This window comes from Pantherophis guttatus, chromosome 1 (assembly GCF_059756535.1).
Source record: "Pantherophis guttatus breed Tessera chromosome 1, ASM5975653v1, whole genome shotgun sequence".
In the NCBI taxonomy this organism is placed as follows: Eukaryota; Metazoa; Chordata; class Lepidosauria; order Squamata; family Colubridae; genus Pantherophis; species Pantherophis guttatus.
The window spans coordinates 216,062,833-216,081,441 of NC_142063.1; the positions used below are offsets into that span (position 1 = coordinate 216,062,833).

Here is an 18,609-nt window from a genome sequence, read left to right on the forward strand (position 1 = left end):
TTAATAGGACTTGGAGAAACTAGATCACTTGATTAATATAATATGCCCCTTGTTGGGCAAGAAACGTGGGAAGAGAACATGAATGCAACTTCCCCATATCCTTTTCCTCTTACTTACAAAATAGCTTTTCAGTAAAATTGGTTGCTGAGCTGGAACTCATCTCGCTCTCCAAACTGAACATAAATCTCTTGCCCTATAATGGATGAGTGACGATAAAGCTTTTTTACCACCATGAGCTAACCACATTCCAGAATGTGTCCTATGGGAATTTCACAGAGTAAAATGCTTTGTAAAACGTTATGATGTATGGAAGCAAGCATACCTCAGAAGCTGAAGCAACCACACATGAGTCAGCCTTCCGGTTTTATGATGCAGGATCATAAGTATTGAACCCTCTAGCCTTGGGAAAGAGGTTTCAGGTCACATGCCCTGAGTTAGGATCTATCTAGTCAGTTTGTCTTGCATAAGAAATAAATCAGAATCAGAAATACAAACCGGGACATTTAATCAGAATCAAAATGATACAAATGGGGAACAACTGAGAATGAGAAGAGTAATTCTATCCTTCAAAGAAAAGAACTTACAGCATTAGACAAGATACGGTAATAAAACCAAATAAACAAAAATACAAGTACAACCAATTTTAAAAGCAATAAAAAGAACATAATACATAATAAAAATAAAACAAAAACCTAACTGGTGTATTATATTTAAAAGCTAGCCTTGATATAGAGTCTCTTCTTATTAAAGAATCTGTGCCCCTCCTTACATTTAGGTAGTCTGTCCCTGTACATTTGTGTACAAGCAGTGATATCCGATCCAAAGGAAAGAGGCATTCATGCAACAACAGACCTCCATCTCCCTGAAGTCTCTAGTATACTTGCTCAAAGTCTCTCAGGAAGGTTGGGAAGGAGCTGACCCATCTGTAAAGGCCAGATGGAATGGCCTTGAAGGACCTTTACAAAGGCAGCAATCAGATTATTTATTTATTATTTTATTTTTCAGATTTCTATACCGCCCTTCTCCTTTCGGACTCAGGATGGTGAACAGCCAAAGTAAAACATTTGTACACAAAAGTTAAAATAGATTTAAAATAATTAAATAAAGTTTGGCCCATAATTTAAAACATTTCAATTCAAAAACCAATTTCAAATTTTAAAAATCCACCATAAAATCAGGACAGCCCGGCTAACTGAAAAAAAAATAGGTTTTAAGGGCCCAACGAAAAGTCCGGAGGTCTGGGATCCCTCGTATCTCTGGGGGTAGATTGTTCCAGAGAGTAGGTCCCACCACAGAGAAGGCTCTCCTCCTGGGGGTCGCCAGCCAACATTGTCTGGCCGACGGCACTCTGAGGAAGCCCTCTCTGTGGGAGCGAACTGGCTGGTGGGAGGCAATTGGTGGCAGAAGACAGTCCCGTAAGTACCCTGGCCCTAAGCCATGGAGCGCTTTAAAGGTGATCACCAACAGATAAGTGTGCCTTGAGCCTGAGCCAAGAAAATACCTTGTGAAAATGTCTCAGACAAGCTCCTTCCAATCCATCTGTTAAACTACTGAAGTTCGCAGATGACACAACAGTGATTGGTCTCATTCGAGACAATGATGAATCCGCATATAGACGGGAGGTTGAACAACTAGCCTCGTGGTGCGACCAGAACAATCTGGAACTGAACACACTCAAACCGTATAAATGGTGGTGGAATTTAGGAGAAACCCTCCCATACTACCACCTCTTATAATACTATACAACACAGTATCAACAATAGAGACCTTCAAATTTCTAGGTTCTACCATATTGCAAGATCTAAAACGGACAGCTAACATCAAAAACGTCATCAAAAAAGCACAACAAATAATGTTCTTTTTGCATCAACTCAGAAAGCTCAAACTGCCCAAGGAGCTGCTGATCCAGTTCTACAGAGGAATTATTGAGTCCATCATCTGCACCTCTATGACTGTCTGGTTTGGTTCAGCAACTCAACAAGACGACACAGACTTCAGAGGATAACTAGAACTTGATCTGTCCCCGTCCACACACACACACAAACACAGCCAGCCGAGGGTTAAGGAAACACTTTGGCACACACCCAGGTCTTTGTCTCCAACTTGGCAGTGATTTACACACCGTCTGCCAAGTGCATTTATTTCCACAAAACAGAAAGATAAGATACTTAGCGTACAAAAGTCCAAATCAGAATAATATTCCTCTCAGCAGTTTCCGGACGAGGCTTTAGTGACTATCCAAGGTTTACTTTTGTTCATCACAGGGATCACTGGCCACCACCCTCTATTATATAGTCTGTGGGGTGTGGTCCAGTGACTCAGTTCTAATCCCTAGCATGCCTCCTGAGCTGCTGCAATCGTTTATCACGCCTTCGGAGGCGTGCGTCCAGGAATGATGTCTCTCCCTCGCTCTCATCTGAGCCACCTGTCTCCCTGCTAATCTCCTCTCCCTCGGCCGGCACCTGAGACAGTGCCAGAGGGGAGGGGCCTCGAGAGGGAGGCCTGACTGACTCCTCTTCCTCATGCTCGGAGCTTTCTTCCTCCGATGGGACAGGCTCAGAGGGCGGGGCCACAACAGAACTGCAGAAAAAAACAATTACTACCAACCTGCCTTCCATTGAGGACCTGTATACTGTACGAGTCAAAAAGAGGGTTGTGAAAATATTTAGAGACCTCTCACATCCTGGACATAAACTGTTTCAATTCCTACCCTCAAAACGATGCTATAGAACACTGCACACCAGAACAACTAGACATAAGAACAGTTTTTTCCCGAACGCCATCACTCTGCTAAAGAAACAATTCCCTCAACACTGTCAAACTAGTTACTAAGGCTGCATTACTATTAATCTTCTCATTGTTCCTATCACCCATCTCCTCCCACTTATGACTGTATGACTGTAACCTTGTTGCTGGTATCCTTACGATTTATATTGACTGTTTCCTAATATGATTTGATTGCTTATTTGTTCCCTATGACTATCATTAAGTGTTGTACCTTATGATTCTTGACGAACGTATCTTTTCTTTTTATGTACACCGAGAGCATATGCACCAAAACAAATTTCTTGTGTGTCCAATCACACTTGGCCAATAAAAAATTCTATTCTATTCTATTCTATTCTATTCTATTCTATTCTATTCTATTCTATTCTATTCTATTCTATTCTATTCTATTCTATTCTATTCTATTCTTCCTACTTCACACAGAGATAAAAGGAGGGACGGGGGAAGCCTATTTAGGCTTGTAATATTCTGTTACTGTAACTGTTACAATAAAAGTAGTCCTGACCTATGAGGCAGTGGCTTTCCTATAGGACTTCAGGGCCTGATATAATCTTACATTGTTAGAAAACTGGATGGAAAGGGAATTGGAAAATGGCCTTGCACAATATTAGGTAGTTGTGATTGTGTAATGTTCAGTTGATCCCTCTGGCCTCCTTGAGAGGCTTTTAGAAGGATGTTACATGGGATGGACATCAAGTTAATGTTTCCTTCCATTCCTGGGGACTTTGTGGACACAACCATGCCTTCTTCTTGACAACAGTAACAAAATGACTTGGCACTGCTTTCTTCCAGAATGCTTTCTGACTTCTCAGGGATTCTCGATGGATCTCCCATTCAAGTCCTACACAGTCCCATCATGCTCAGCTTCCAAGTTCAAAGAAAGTTGGCCAAATGCTCCGTTGTTAGAATTATACGTGCTGCGTTTTAATTATCGCCTTTGAGACAAACGCTGCCTAAGGATGGGTTAAAAATAATAGTAATTAATACTCAGCAAGTATGTGGTTGCTTCTTTGCTTGGTGCTGAGATAGAGATGCTTCCTGTCTCTACTTTTACTCTTTTGCCCTTACAAACATGACATGGACAGCTTGCTCTATTCTTCCCTTCCCCAAAGGCTAAATAAATGGCAATATTTGCATAAAATGGAACTGGTCTAAAAATAACATCCGTGCTTGCTTCCTTTCTGTGTTTTTCTAGCTAGATACAGCTTAGTCCTGGCTGCTAAAATTTATAACTTCCACCAGACCTGTAGCCCAAAGGCGGGCTTAAGAAAACAAAACCTCATCATTAAATGATCTTTCTCGTTTATAATTTCCACTGGACAACAACTCTACTCAGTGACTTTGGAAAATTCTGCTTGCAATGCCAGCCTTCCCTGCCTGCTTCGGAATAGGCCAGCCAGGTGGCCAGAATCAATGTTTGTCTAAATAAAAACACAGGGCTTTCCATGCAAGGAGGCACTCTGGATATCAAGGTAGATTACTTTTTAAGGCAGGAGAAAAGATTGAATATTTGGAAGGGAAAGCTCAAGGCTTTTCTAAACACTAATTTCTTTATGTGACAGAGTGTGCTGCACAAGGACTGCTCAGCTAGTCTACTGGGAGCTAATCTTAAATAGAATCAAACTGAACAGGCTAGGTTGTTAATTTTATGAAAAGATTAAAAAATGATATCCTAAGTGGCCCAGGAGCAGGGAGACTGCATGAGTAGCAAGAGTTTGGGAATTGCTTTGTCCTATCTTAATATCCTCATTCCAATTCATGGAGTCCTGAACAGCCCTAGCAAGCCAGGGTCCTTGGTGGAGAGGTGAATAAATCTTTCAGCTTTTTTAGTCCAAACATTCTTCCTCAAGAACTTCAGTCCATAGCTGGAGATGACCAACAGCAGTGAGAAGGAGGGAGGGAGGGATGGAAGGGTGGACGAGTCTCCTGCAAATGGCTGGTCAGAACTTCTTCAGAATTTGTGGTATTGTATGGGTATGTGCCCACGTTGGAATTTGTGGTGGGTTCACAGTCCCATAAATGTTGGAAGAAACAATTTATCTCTCACTAAGGAACTCTTACCCCTATTAAGTTGGTTATATTCAGGAACACCGTCTGCCTTTTTTCCTGAAAATGTGTCAACTGAATTGTGAAAAGGCCTAAACAGTTAGAAGCTGTTTTCTGTTCTCAGATCATTGATTTAAACAGCTTCATCCTGTCCAAATCAGAGGTACAAAATCTGAGTCTTTATTTTCTATGTTTATTCCACGTCTGTAGTTCACATTTAGCAGCTATTCTACAAGCTCAGTAGTCGCTGAATTGCTTTTTATTATCTCTTCTAAGACTTTTCATTATCTCTTTCTCTCACTCTCTCACATTTATATGGGTATCCATATAAATATATGGGCATTAAATATGGGCATTAAACAAAATTAAGATGGTGGTCACAATTATTATCGGCTTCTTTGCCTATATGAATGTGTAATACACACACTTACACACACTCACACACACACACATACAGGTAGACCTTGACTTATGAATAAATGATGGTTCAAAGTTATGATGGCCTTGAAAAAAGTGACTTATGACCTGTATTCGCACTTACAACCATCACATTACCCCTGCAGACACGTGATTTCTGACCTGTTTTGACAATTTCCAGGAAAAAAATGACCCAAAAAATCCATTGAAGAAGCTAGATTTGCCTAACAACATAGTGAGTCACTTAATGACCATTATAAAAATTGTTGCAAGATTAGGTTCAACTCAACTTATGACCAAAACAAACTATGATTGAAATTCCAGTCCCATTCCCTATTGTGGTTATGTTGATACTGTACTGTATTATATTGTATTACATTGTAATGCATTGCATTGCATTGCACTGCATCACGTTGCATTGTATTGTATTGTATTGTATTATGTTATTTTATGTTGTTACGTTATGTTTCGTTTCGTTTCGTTTCGTTTCGTTTCGTTTCGTTTCGTTTCGTTACATTACATGTTTTCCTGAGCACAGAAAAATACATAAATTTTCAGATTCTCCTGAGCCTGCTAAAAGCTTTCTGATATTTTTTTTTTAATTTGATTTATATGCCGCCCTTCTCCGGAGACTCAGGGCAGCTTACAATGCGTTAAGCAATAGCCTTCATACTTTTGTATATTTTATACAAAGTCAGCTTATTGCCCCCACTAACTGGGTCCTCAATTTACCTACCTTACCATATATGCTGATATATACAATTCTCAGAGATGCTGCATTATTATGGGTAGAATGATAATTATACAAAAGCCACAGCCATGGTTGATAATCCATATGATAGCAAAACCAAATGATACAAGTTTCGTCTTGTGTCTGAGCTAGTTAGTGTCTTGCAAGTTGCCTTTCATTCTTATCCTGGCTTTTAGTTGCTCACCTTTGCCAGGTGACCACAGCACAGCATTTAGGCTGAGGGGTGGAGAATAGAGCACCCCTCCTGCTCAGCTCGCTGTGTCAATTGCTAGATTGGTGCTGGTGGCCTCCTCTTTGCATGCATGGACTTCCATGTTAAAATGTAGTCATGCAATGGAAAAGGAAGCATTTCTCTTCTTTTTCGATCTCTCTTTCTCGTTCTCCAGAAGCAGAACGTCGCCATATCCTAGCCCAAGTAAACTAAAGGTATTTGGGAAGGGGGTGGGAAGAGAGAAAGGAAGGAGGGGAGAGATGGGCTTGAGATCTGATTGTCAATGAAAAGGGCAATTTTCGAAAGAGCACCAAGATCATCTGAACCTCTGGGGACTTGATTATGTGAAGCATCTCTTTTATAGCCTGTTCTTACCCACCGCCTGTCTGCTAGTGCCCCTGATTGTGACAATAACTGTTCCACTGACATTACTCTAATTAGGACTAAACTCTACCCAGTGAGATTACCTGTCTCTCTGGTGAGACAGCCGAGGAAAAACATGCTTAAATTACTGTTATCTGTTTCTTCCTGCCCCCATCTGTTTGCTTCACTCATCATTATGTCATTGCTGAAGTGATAGCATGATATATGAGCTTACAAACACTTGTTATTTTGATGAAGCTCGTGCTTAATATGTATTTTAGAAAAACAGGAGAATTGGAGCTTCATCCTGCTTGTAAATTCCCCGTTGTGGCCCAGGGTTCAATCCATTATTCGCAGACTCCTCTTCTTTACACAGCCTCTTATAAGGATTCTTACAACAATGAATGGTTGTAAATTCATTTATAAATATCAAGCTGCTGTAATAGCAAAGAGTATTTGTCCTCAATGTATATATATAAAGTGACGTTCCAGCTATACCGTGTCATTGTTTCACACAACCTGCTGCAGCCTTTTTCTACAGCCAGGAGTTGCCATTTTAAATTTCCCACAAGCATATTGTTTATTTATTTTACTTTCAGTCTGCTATATAGTTGGAGACCCATAAAACAAGCAAATAACTAGCAATTAATAGATCAGATAAAAGCTAATGACAATAGCCAGTTTGTTCTAGTGGTTAAAGGCACCAGGCTAGAAAGCAGGAGACCGTGAATTCAAATCCCACCTTAGCCTTAGAAAGCCACCTCAGTGACCTTAGGCCAGTTGCTCTCTCAGTCCAATCCACCTCACAGGATTGTTGTTGTGGGAAAAATAGGAGGGGGAAGGAGTGTGGGAGATGTTCTCCGCCTTGAGTCATTTGTAAAAATAATAAAGGTGTGAGATAAATACACCAATACGTAAACAATAAGTTAAATGCTAAAAGACAAAGATGGCTGGCTAGATAGATAGATAGATAGATAGATAGATAGATAGATAGATAGATAGATAGATAGATGGTAGGTAGGTAGGTAGGTAGGTAGGTAGGCAGGCAGGCAGGCAGCCAGGCAGACAGACACATAGATATGAGGTAAATTATGTATGTGATGCATTGAGAATCAATCAGAATGGACTAGAACCAAAACCATTCATGTTACATCTGTTAACGGCAAAGAATTATGCCACATTAACAGTGAAAAAAGCACCGGATCAGACTGAGACCAGTCCAAGCATCTGCTGATAAGGGAGAGACTAGAACTCTGAGCGCCAGGTGTGCTTCGTGGGGCAGCTCAGGTGCAACAGCCTCACCCTCAAAACATGCTGGGAAAGGGGTGCTATTAGATGTACCCTCCATGCACTTTGAAGGTCGAGTGCCGAAGCTCAGCAGGGTGAATGCATTTCTATGTGGGGCAGAGAGATTTGGGAATGGCATCTTGAGTGTTGGCGAAAACAATGCAGGGTGGTGTGAGGCTCTGTCCCGCTGTAGGATTGAATTAAATACACTTGGCTTGGCTTCAGCCATGGCTTGTGGTAATCCCATCATAAACAGAAGGTGCAGTGAGCGTTCAGCAATTATTTGCCTCTTCCAAGGGGAGGTGAATTTGTCAGCCAGGATAAGCTGAGCTAAGCACCCTCCTCTTTTCTCTCTCTCTCCCCCCCCCAACTTGCTTCAGCAGTATTTCAGCCAGTGATGCACAGAGCAGGGCTCTCAGAAATTAGATTGAATTGAATTTAATGCAGATAGGTGTTCATATGTGTACAGCCAAGCACTGTAAAGAAGGGGGATTCACATTTTGACTTTAAAGCCTTTCAGTTCTACTTGAAACAGTTGTGATCTCGTAGCTTGCAGATTCAGTAATTACTATGGTGGATTTTTGCCATTGAATGGAGCGTGGCTAATTTAGGGTTTCCACAAAGCGGAAGAAGATGACTAGATATTTCAAGGGCTGTACAATTTGGTTAGTTGTTAATTTTCCAACTTTGTGGGCTTGTATTTTAACCCTTGGAAAATGCAACCACTTTAGTTTTGAAATAATTGACTTCCAGCTCCAAAACGAGCATCTGGAATGGCACCCGGAAGAAACTGGCAACCAAGTTGCAGTTCATGGAGCAGAGATGTAACGTGTATCATTCTTGGGACCCACATAACTTACCTGTGCTGCTGTGTTTTGCACCAGCGGAATTTCTGGATGCTCTTCAAGGGTAGTGTGAAGTGTGTTATAATAGTCCAAATGTGGGAATTGTTTTGTGTGCTAGAGTCAGGGATGAAATGCCCGTGTGGTGAAGATCTGTACAATGTCATTGATATGAAAATTAAATATAAAGAGAGTCAGAAGGAAGTCTGCTTGATTCCTTTGTGTGTAGGAATAGAGGTCCTCAGCCTGCCATTTTGTGTATATTTAGAGTATATTTACTCTGTTCTAACTCTAAATATATTTAGAGTATATTTAATGTGCACAGAGTTGCCTTCGTGGATCATCATTATCAGCCAAAGGACAGGCGGCCTGAAGATAAAGGAATGAGGTCCGAGGCTGCCTTCATATTGACCAAGATCCCCTAAAGTATTTCTTGATCAGTAGGAATAGATTTTAACACTAGTCCACCTTTGAATAGCCTGATCTGAAGCCAGATTGTTTTGTGGTTAAAAGTCTCTCTTGGACCATCCAATCCAGAAGTTTGTAACAAAAATGCTTGGCCTATAATTTGTTGAGCAATAGTTGGTGGGTTGGACTTGTTGCCTTACGGAGCAGCTCAACTCTTTGAGCTTGAGGAAGCAGCTATCATTTTGAATAATGGGGAGGAGGTTCTACTATTGTGCAGCTGGTAGAAGCTGGCCAAGACGATTTCTGGGATACAGTAAGAGTGGCCATCGCAAGGTGATTGTCAGCTAATGGAAACCTTCCAGAATTCCTTATACTGGTTTTCACAAATACAATTTCTGGAAGCTAATCTGCACACAAGTTCAACTCTGGCAAATGTACAATTTTAGCTTCTTTTCATAACTGTGGGCATCCTGTGGCCTCCAGATCTGAGATGCAGCCCACTGTGCGTATCCACAACATCTTCTGCACCTGATGTTGGTTGTTTATGTTGGCTGTGGATGATATATCTGCTGTTATCATGTTTTCTACATATCTTTCCTCATTTTTCTGCTCCTCCCTATTTGCCTCTGCAGGCTTCTACCACCACCACCGATAGTCTGTCAATATTCAAATTTAGAATGAGCATCGTTGTTTTCACTATAAAGTGTATATCATCAGCACAGTTAAACCAACTGGGCTGAGAGAGAGTGACTGACCCAAAATCACCCAGCCAACCTCCGTCCAGAAGGGAGGCCTATAACTCACTGTCACCTAATTTCTAGGCCAGGACCTTCATCACTACACCAAATAACCTCTTTGATATATGTCATTTCACAGTGCAAATTTTGTATTTAAATTGAACGCTGACCATCTTTGTCTTTCTCCTCTTGGTGCCAATACGATAGAGTTTCTTTCCATATTTCCTTCAGCTCCATTTTTCTTGGTTCTTACATTTATCCTTAAGACTGCACACAGCAGCAGATACTGGGGTGGAGGTATGGGGAGTATCAAAGATGATAATATGGTCATGATTTCCATGTTAAATTTTTTACTCTCCTAGTGCAGACAATGTTGCTATGCACTGTGGCATGTCTTTAAAAAATCAGCACCAAGTCATACATATCCTGCTATGCAGGGGTGAAATCCAAATTTTTTTCCCTACTGGTTCTGTGGGCGTGGCTTGGTGGGCATGGCAGGGGAAGGATATTGCAAAATCCCCATTCCTACCCCACTCCAGGGGAAGGATACTGCAAAATCTCCATTCCTACCCCACTCCAGGGGAAGGATACTGCAAAATCTCCATTCCTACCCCACTCCAGGGGAAGCATACTGCAAAATCCCTATTCCTTCCCCACTCCTGGGGGAAGGATATTGCAAAATCTCCATTCCCACCCCACTCTGGGGCCAGCCAGAGGTGGTATTTGCTGGTTCTCCGAACTACTCAAAATTTCCGCTACCGGTTCTCCAGAACCTGTTAGAACCTACTGGATTTCACCCCTGCTGCTATGTTCCCCAACTAGACCAACATGAAACCAATATGACTATAGATATAAAATCATATATAAAGATACATGACATCATTTTATTCCTTGATATTAAAGATTATGAGGCTATTATGCACATTAAACTGAAAACATACTGATATCAATTATATTTAATTTACTGGTTTATTTATTTAATTTGTACAATCGAGATCAGCTAGATCTGAAAGAAACCCAGATGCAATCTGAAGACCCAAACCAAAAAACCCCACCACCACTTTGTACAAAATGCATCTCCTGCTTCCTATTTTTTTCCCCAGGCCACTGAAAAAAGAGAAAAAAATTGACGTATTTCCTAATAACTCCTTCTTTAATGATATATAAATAATTAAGAAGTAATAGACATCTGTCTGCATTTGGAAACATCAAATTAAGCAATAAACTAGTGTGAAAAAGTAGAATTGCTCGTCTCAGGGCAGGCAAACCCTTCTGTTTTCAGACACCTAAAAATGGCAAATGAAGGATTAGAAGAAGCAGAAATATCAATACAGTTAACATTTCAGATTCAGAAAATGAGACAGAATCAAGTTGTGGTCTTTTTATTTTCCCTGCACAGATCTATAAAATTGCTAGTTAAATCCTGCCTGGCTGGAGAGTGGGCATATCTTCAAGCACCATGTTGTGAACAAATCCAAACTGAAATATTAAAGATTTAAAAAGTAGGTCAGATGTAACAAATGCATTTTAAGACATCCAGACTTTAAAATTAAATCATAACACAAAATGGATAAATTTTCTGCTCTGTGCCGGTAACCACAGATTTACTTTGGTGCTTTTATTATGTAAAAATTCTTGTTCCCACAGAAAAAGGTTTATGGACATTTACATAAAAAAGGACAAGAGAGGATCAGCAAAATTAAACCACCTCTTCAATATGGAATGTGCATAAAGAACCTAGGAAGCAAGCTGAGATTCGTCAGAGCAATAAACACTTATCTGGGTTGTGCACAATTTCAGGCTGTCTTGTCAAAGTGGATGTGTTCAAATGGAAGCTAGGCAGTCATCTATCAGGGGTGCTTTGATTGAGGTTCCTATGCTGAGCCGAAAGCTGGACTTAATTGCTCCTTCCAACTCTTTAATGCAGGGATTCTAATATCAGCTGCTCATATTGTTTTATCAAGAGATGCTAAGTAGATGGCCTCCTTTAGTTTGCTGGTGGACTGGATGTGTTAGTGGCTCATCCCAGACACTACCCCACATGTACAAGAAAAGAGATCTGATCACAGCAAAAATGTATTATTTACCTGCTCTAAAGGTCAAATGAATTGGAGCTACAATATATGCAACATGAGATCTACAACATGCCTGTTTGAATGGCATGTATCATCAAGAACATTTTTCTTCACCTCCTTAACAAAGTGGGGAACTCCTGGGACTCTGTGGAAATCCTTGGTACTCTCTGAGCTTGGTTGTGTTCTTGCAGATGTGTTCTTGCAGATGAACAGGTAACATCATCAGTACTAAAAGGGAGTGGGGTTGCTTTCTTTCAATACAGTTTACTAGTGGCTTACCCTGTCAGTGTTGGTGGAAGTATTCTTGGTGGTTTGCCAAGGTACAACTCTCAGAAAAATCTGCCAAAATGGACAACATTAAGGAGTTGGTGTTCTACAGAGGCACAAGTTCACCATTCTTACTCTGTAGAGTGGTTCTTTTGATCTTTCTCTTTTCCACAAAGGCTGCAGTTATCTATTGTCTGTGCTAAATTATCAGCTGGATGTTTTGTAGATAGATCAAAATCTTACATCCTGCAACCAGAGAATTGTACCCGGATACTATTTGGGAAAAGAGATAAGGAAATTCAAAGGGTAAGAACTGTTCAAACACTTCGGATCATTTTATTTGCTGTGGTTCTTTTCTCAGCAATTATGAGAATCTTCTGGAGATGGTAACCGTTGATAGGGGCTATCATTAAGCATATTTGACTTTCAGCCACATCCAGAATATGAAATGGTAGGTGCTGGGTAAGTCAAAGTTTACAACTGTGCTGTGCTTAGGTTCACATTGCATGGTGTTGTCAGGTGATACACAAGGCTAGTTAGATGGTATTAGAAGTATCACACTGAGCTCAGAAAGTACAGCTGCCATTCAAAGAATCATTAGTAACAAAGGAGTGTTAGGGGAACATCTTGTGTTGTCATCACACTGCAAGGCTGGCTGCAGTTCAAATTAGCTTCCTTACAGAGTGTGAATCAAAATGACATGTAATCTGAATGTTAATGAATTTTTCCCACTCTTGCTTAAAGCTTCATACCCCACCTAGAAAGTTGTCATCTGGAGGACAATATCTTTCTTTTCTGGGATTAGGAATACAAGGAATATCAGTAAGTTTGTGCAGAATTCACCTGCCCAAGACATTGGCAAAAGTTATTGATTTAATTAATTCCATTATGTCAGAGAACTGGGTTCCCCATCAAGATACAGAGTCACATAAGAAATGGTTTGTGATACTAACAGCTTTGGATTCAGCAGAGCAGAAAGCGTAATGTAACATTTATGAATAAACAAACTGCATACAGGCTCTTAAATATATTTCAAGTGTTACTATATATTTATATATAGAAATAAATATGAAAAAAGAGGGACAATAGCTACATGATTAAAATATTGCTTGTAAAATAGAGTTCTTTTGCAATAAATGTCAGGAAAAGGTTAGCTGAATGTTGAAAGGGAATATGCTGTATAAACAAGAAGCTGAGCACAAAAAGGTAAAGGTAACGGTGTCCCTGAGGGTTTTACCCCACTAGTCGTGACTGACTTTAGGGGGCAGCGCTCATTTCTATTTCTTAAGTCAAAGAGCCAGCATTGCCGGGAGCCGTTTCTGCAGTCATGTGGCCAGTATGAGATCACGCCACAGCACAAAGCATACGGCAAAACACAGAACGCTGTTACCTTCCTGCATGTTTATATGTGGTACCTATTCATTTATTTGCATTTATATGCTTTCAAACTGCTACATTGGCAAATGCTGGGACTCACTCATTCTTGTGAAAATGGAGTTACAAATTTAGAACTTTCCCATACTTGCACCCAATATCTGCACAGGCATTATCTATCTATCTATCTATCTATCTATCTATCTATCTATCTATCTATCTGTATCAATCCATCTGTATCAATCCATCTCTATCTGTTTGTATCAACCCATCTGTATCCATCCATCCATCCATCCATCCATCCATCCATCCATCCATCCATCTCTCTCTCTCTCTCTCTCTCTGTATCTATCAATCCATTTGTATCAATCCATCTCTATCTATCTGTATCAATCCATCTGTATCAATCTCTCTCTCTCTATCTCATCTATCTAGTTCTAATCTCTCTCTGTATCATCTATCTTCCATCTATCTATCTCTATCATCTCTATCTGCCTCTATCATCTCTCTATAATAGACTATATATGTAGTATATTAAATTTATATGCCGCCCATCTCACTATGAAGTGACTCTAGGCAGCATGTCCTGGCAATTTCTTTTTTCTGCATCATCCCACAATATTGTCTTTATTCTCATCCCCAGACAAGCTTTAAAATCTATAAGACTCAATCACCAGAGGCATCCTCAGGGAACTGCAGTGATTGGGGACGGGGCAATAGAAGAAGAAGAAGAGAGATCAGCAATGGGGACAATAAATTTTACTAAGGGTATAGTTTCTGATAACTCAAGGGTGAGTAGATGAACAATTCCTTCCAGAAGTGGGAAAAGGCTCAAGGTTTGTATTTGTGGGATTTAGGCTATGATACATTTTCAGATTCTTGGAGGAAATTAACCTTCCATTTATAACTTCTGGATTTATAACTTGCCAGTGCAATCCCAGCAATCTTTGTTTAACTCTGAGATAGTCCAGATGGAAAAAATATGTGACTGAAGAGGTCAAATATTTAATACAGTATATTGGGAATAAGCATAACAACAGTTTTTAATTATTTGCTTTACAATGCTTATATATTTCCAGCTCATATGATCCAGGTAGTTTACAATAATAATAATAACAATAAAAATGCAGAACTCAATTGCTTCAGGCTCATTCTCAGCAATAAATATATATGATACATCACAAAAATAAGGCAGCCCACCCGTGATCAATCAACATCAGCAATAATAAAACATATTTTTTAAAAGTAATGAAATGCCCAACAAATGTAAATAAATAAACAAATAAATAAAATTGGTCATATCCTTGTTCAGTAGCTGCAGAAAGCCAACATAGAAAAGAAAACAATACTTTGGAAGAGGTTCCAAAGATTGGGGCCACTGTAGAGAGCAGACTTCTCCAACTCTACATCTCTTTGATTTGATGCAAGAAGCAAACCCTAAACCTTCCCTTAAGATAGACACACACAGGCTGGGCAGATTTCCATGCCCAGAACGTGTGTCCCCCACACGGGCTGGGAGACACACATGGGCTGCTTGGGTCCCTAAAGCATTTGGTTCCCCCAATTTAAGTCAAAACCTCAACTTTAAATTGGATTTAGAAACCTATCAATAGTCAATAAACCAATCCTACTATCCTGAGGGCTGGTTTTTTCACCAATTCTTCCTCATTTTAACCTTTTGTACTGCTCTCTTGCTCTCCTTGTTTGCATTGCAAAATGATATGTCTGTCCAGTGTGGTACATCTAGCCACGAATTGCTGGCATTTGGGTAAGAAAAGGAGGAGGGAAGGGGCAAAATTGCCCATCCCTGGTACCCCAGGGAATCTGGATTAGCAAATTATGGGCCAACACCAACAGCTAGCAAAGGAGTATATGCAATTATAACTCACTTCACACTTGGGCAAAATGTCATAGCAGAAATATTGAGAAGCCTTTGGAAACCAAATTGGCCACATCAACTGTCAAACAAGAGAATTAGTTAAACTCTAAAGGCTAAAAAGCAGGTACAGTAGTTCTCTTAATAGCAATCGTCTTCTCTCGCCTCTCATTTTTCTTCTTTCCATTCAGCGCTGAATGAAAATAAATGGAACATTTATTTTCCAGACAAGAATCAGTAGGAATAGATTAACTCACAGTGTTGGAGCCTTCATTTATGAAGAACTGAATACAGATGTTTTAATTTATAATTTAGTCAAGCAACTTGGCAGTAATCTTTTCAGAAAGCAGATTGGCAGATTCTGGCATTGAGGGAAAGAATAAATCTTTAACACAAGTATACACATTACCTTTAAAAATGCAGGCTGAGCTGCCCTCACAAAGCAGAACGAGGCCTGCTATCAGTGGGAAACAATTAAAGCATTTGTCACAATTATACTACATTGTAAACATTACAAACAGGCTCTTTGGAAGGCTTCTAATTTGTGTAATTGTGCATTTTCAGAAAGAGTAATTTGGAGAGAGAGAGAGAGAGTGTTAGACATGAAATACATGTTTGTAACAGTTAAACTAGAGGAAACTTTTCTATTTTTTTTCCCCTCTGATAACTTGTTTACTATTAGGCTGTGCAACTGTTGGGGCACACCTACAGGTTATTCCCTACTTCAGCTTCAGATTGTTTGCCAACTGGTTTTGAAGGAGCTTCCTCTTGTTCCAGCCCATAACTAAGGCCAGATGATTTTGGTTTTTCCAAATTTAAGAAAAAATGCCAACTTCTACTGGCGGAAATCCGGCTAATTGCACAATGATGCAACAATACTGGCAATTGAATGGATGATGCAACAATGGGAGATTTGAAGTATGCAAACACTCCCCCCCCCTTCCAGTTTTCTACAGCAGTTAGTGAGCAACATTATCAGGTTACTCAGTGTGAGAGAGCATGACTGCATGAAGTCATTTTTGCTGTCCTCTCTCAGATTCTCCCCAGAGCAGGCCAGAGAAGCCTCACATTTTAGCTAGATATACCTTACAGTCAGCCAATCCACCACGAGACCTTCTCTTGCTTCTTGAGGTGGTGTCACCGCAGGCAACAGATTGTAGACCTAATAACATGCCACAAGGGAGATTTCCAGGGTAGGAGCATTCTAGGAAAGTAAAAAGGGAAGAGTTGCAGAGATCCAGCACTAGAAGGAGCTTCCTAGTAAAGAAAGAGTGGAAGGTCCTCTCCCACCTTGCAGATCTGGTTCTGACAGAGACATAACCCACCACTTCAGGATCTGCCCCATCTCCACACTGCCAAAGCCTCTCTTACAGCAGTAAGAGCTGTCCAGCCATGTTCACACCGTTTTTTCTTGTGTGAGGCAGCATTAAGCAAAAACAGGCTCTTTTCCAGATGGTGCCTTTTACCCCTGCTGAGTCTTAAATCACTTTTGCATCATCAGCATGGGCATGTTCCCCACCTATAAATCAAATGTAAAAGCTACAATGACTAGAACATATGGGTTTTTTTTTAAAAAAAATCAATGTTTACATGGATAATCGTACAAGGTACAGTCTACCGATGGGCACTACAGCAACAAGTAATTCCGTGAAACAAAATTTTGCAGATTATTTGGAATTGAGTTTTCATACAATGAGCATCAGTAATTGAAGCGTTATTTCAACTGAATTACTCATCAAACCGATAGCTCCTAGTTCCAAAGAGAAAGGGAGAGGGAGGGAGGGGGGGGGAGAGAGAGAGAGAATGCACACATGCACATGTGAATGAGCGATCTGGGGCCCTTTGTAGCCCACTTGGAACTTCCTCGAAATATACTGCCCAGGCTATGCAAGCATTTTTAAAGGATGCACTCCTCCTTTAAGCATCAAAACTGCTGCCTCTTCAGTATGGCTGAGTCAAAAGTTTTCCTCAACTGCCTGAGTATATATGTGCAGCGGGGTGAAATGTTAAATTTGTTACTACCGGTTCTGTGGGCGTGGCTTGAGGGGGGTTAATGTGACTGGGTGGGCGTGGCCAACTTTTTTTAAAAAAAAACTTTTCAAAGCATTTTTTCTAATGCTTTGAAAAGCCTCTCTGCCGATCAGGCAACTCAGCTGGGATCGTCAGAGACTTTTTAAAGCATTTTTTAAACCACCTCTTCGGCCAAGAGTTTGCAGAAAAAAATGCTTTGAAAAGCCTCTGACTATTCCAGCTGAGCAGCACAATCATCAGAGGCTTTTTTTTTTTTACTTTTAAAAGTATTTTTTCGTCGGAAGAGGTTGTAGAAACATGCTTTTAAAAGTAAAAAAAAAAAAAGCCTCTGATGATCGTGCGGCTCAGCTGGGCATGGGGGTGTGGGGCGCAGGGATTTTTTCTATCGGTTCTCCAAACTACCCGCTGCCATCGCTACCGGATCAGGCGATCCGGTCCAAACCGGGAACATTTCATTCCTGATGTGCAGAGACAACACTTCCACTGGGATTGCCAGCCCAAACACGTCCAAGCAGCTTTCAAAGCCACCATGCAACATTATCTAGAGAACCTCACTATTGTTAGACTTTGAGGAAGAATGCAGGTAGTCCTCATTTACAGGTAGTCCTCATTTAGTGAACACCATTGGGATCAGCAACCTGGTTGTTAAATAAAGCGGTCGCTAAGTGAAACCATGACTGGGCTTACGATCTTACGTCAGCTTTCCTTTGCTTTACAGACCTGCAAAAATCATAAATGTGAGAATTAGTTGTCCCAAAGGTGCTTTTTCAAGAGGCAACCGGACTTTCTGGTTTTTCTTTGAAGACATTTGCCTCTCATCCAAGAAGCTTCTTCAGCTCTTCTTGGATGAGAAGTGAAACATCTTCAAAAAAAACCCCCAGAAAATCCAGTTGACTCTTCAAAAAGCACCTTTGGGACAACCATGACCTGGATGACTGAGAATCTGCACAGATGTTGTGAGAATTAGTTATAAAGTTATGTTTTCATCCTGTTGTAATTGCAAGCGGTTGCTAAGCAATGCGGTTGCTAAACGAGAACTAGCTGTATTTATGATTGCATGGTTTGCAAAGCGCCGCTTTGGATACTTTGGATTACTTGATAGTAATATTCTGAGGGAGTTCAAAAGCCCTATGAAAG

General features: G+C 40.4%; 1 long non-coding RNA gene across 1 annotated transcript; it reads right to left on the reverse strand.

The window, feature by feature from the left end:
- Positions 1–14,590: 14,590 nt before the first annotated feature.
- Positions 14,591–16,960, reverse strand: LOC148116774 (uncharacterized). Its single transcript, XR_015731324.1, has 3 exons — positions 16,732–16,960; positions 16,527–16,645; positions 14,591–15,634 (listed from the first exon to the last, which is right to left on the reverse strand). It is a non-coding gene; the product is annotated as an uncharacterized LOC148116774 (long non-coding RNA).
- Between the last annotated feature and the right edge of the window lie 1,649 nt (positions 16,961–18,609).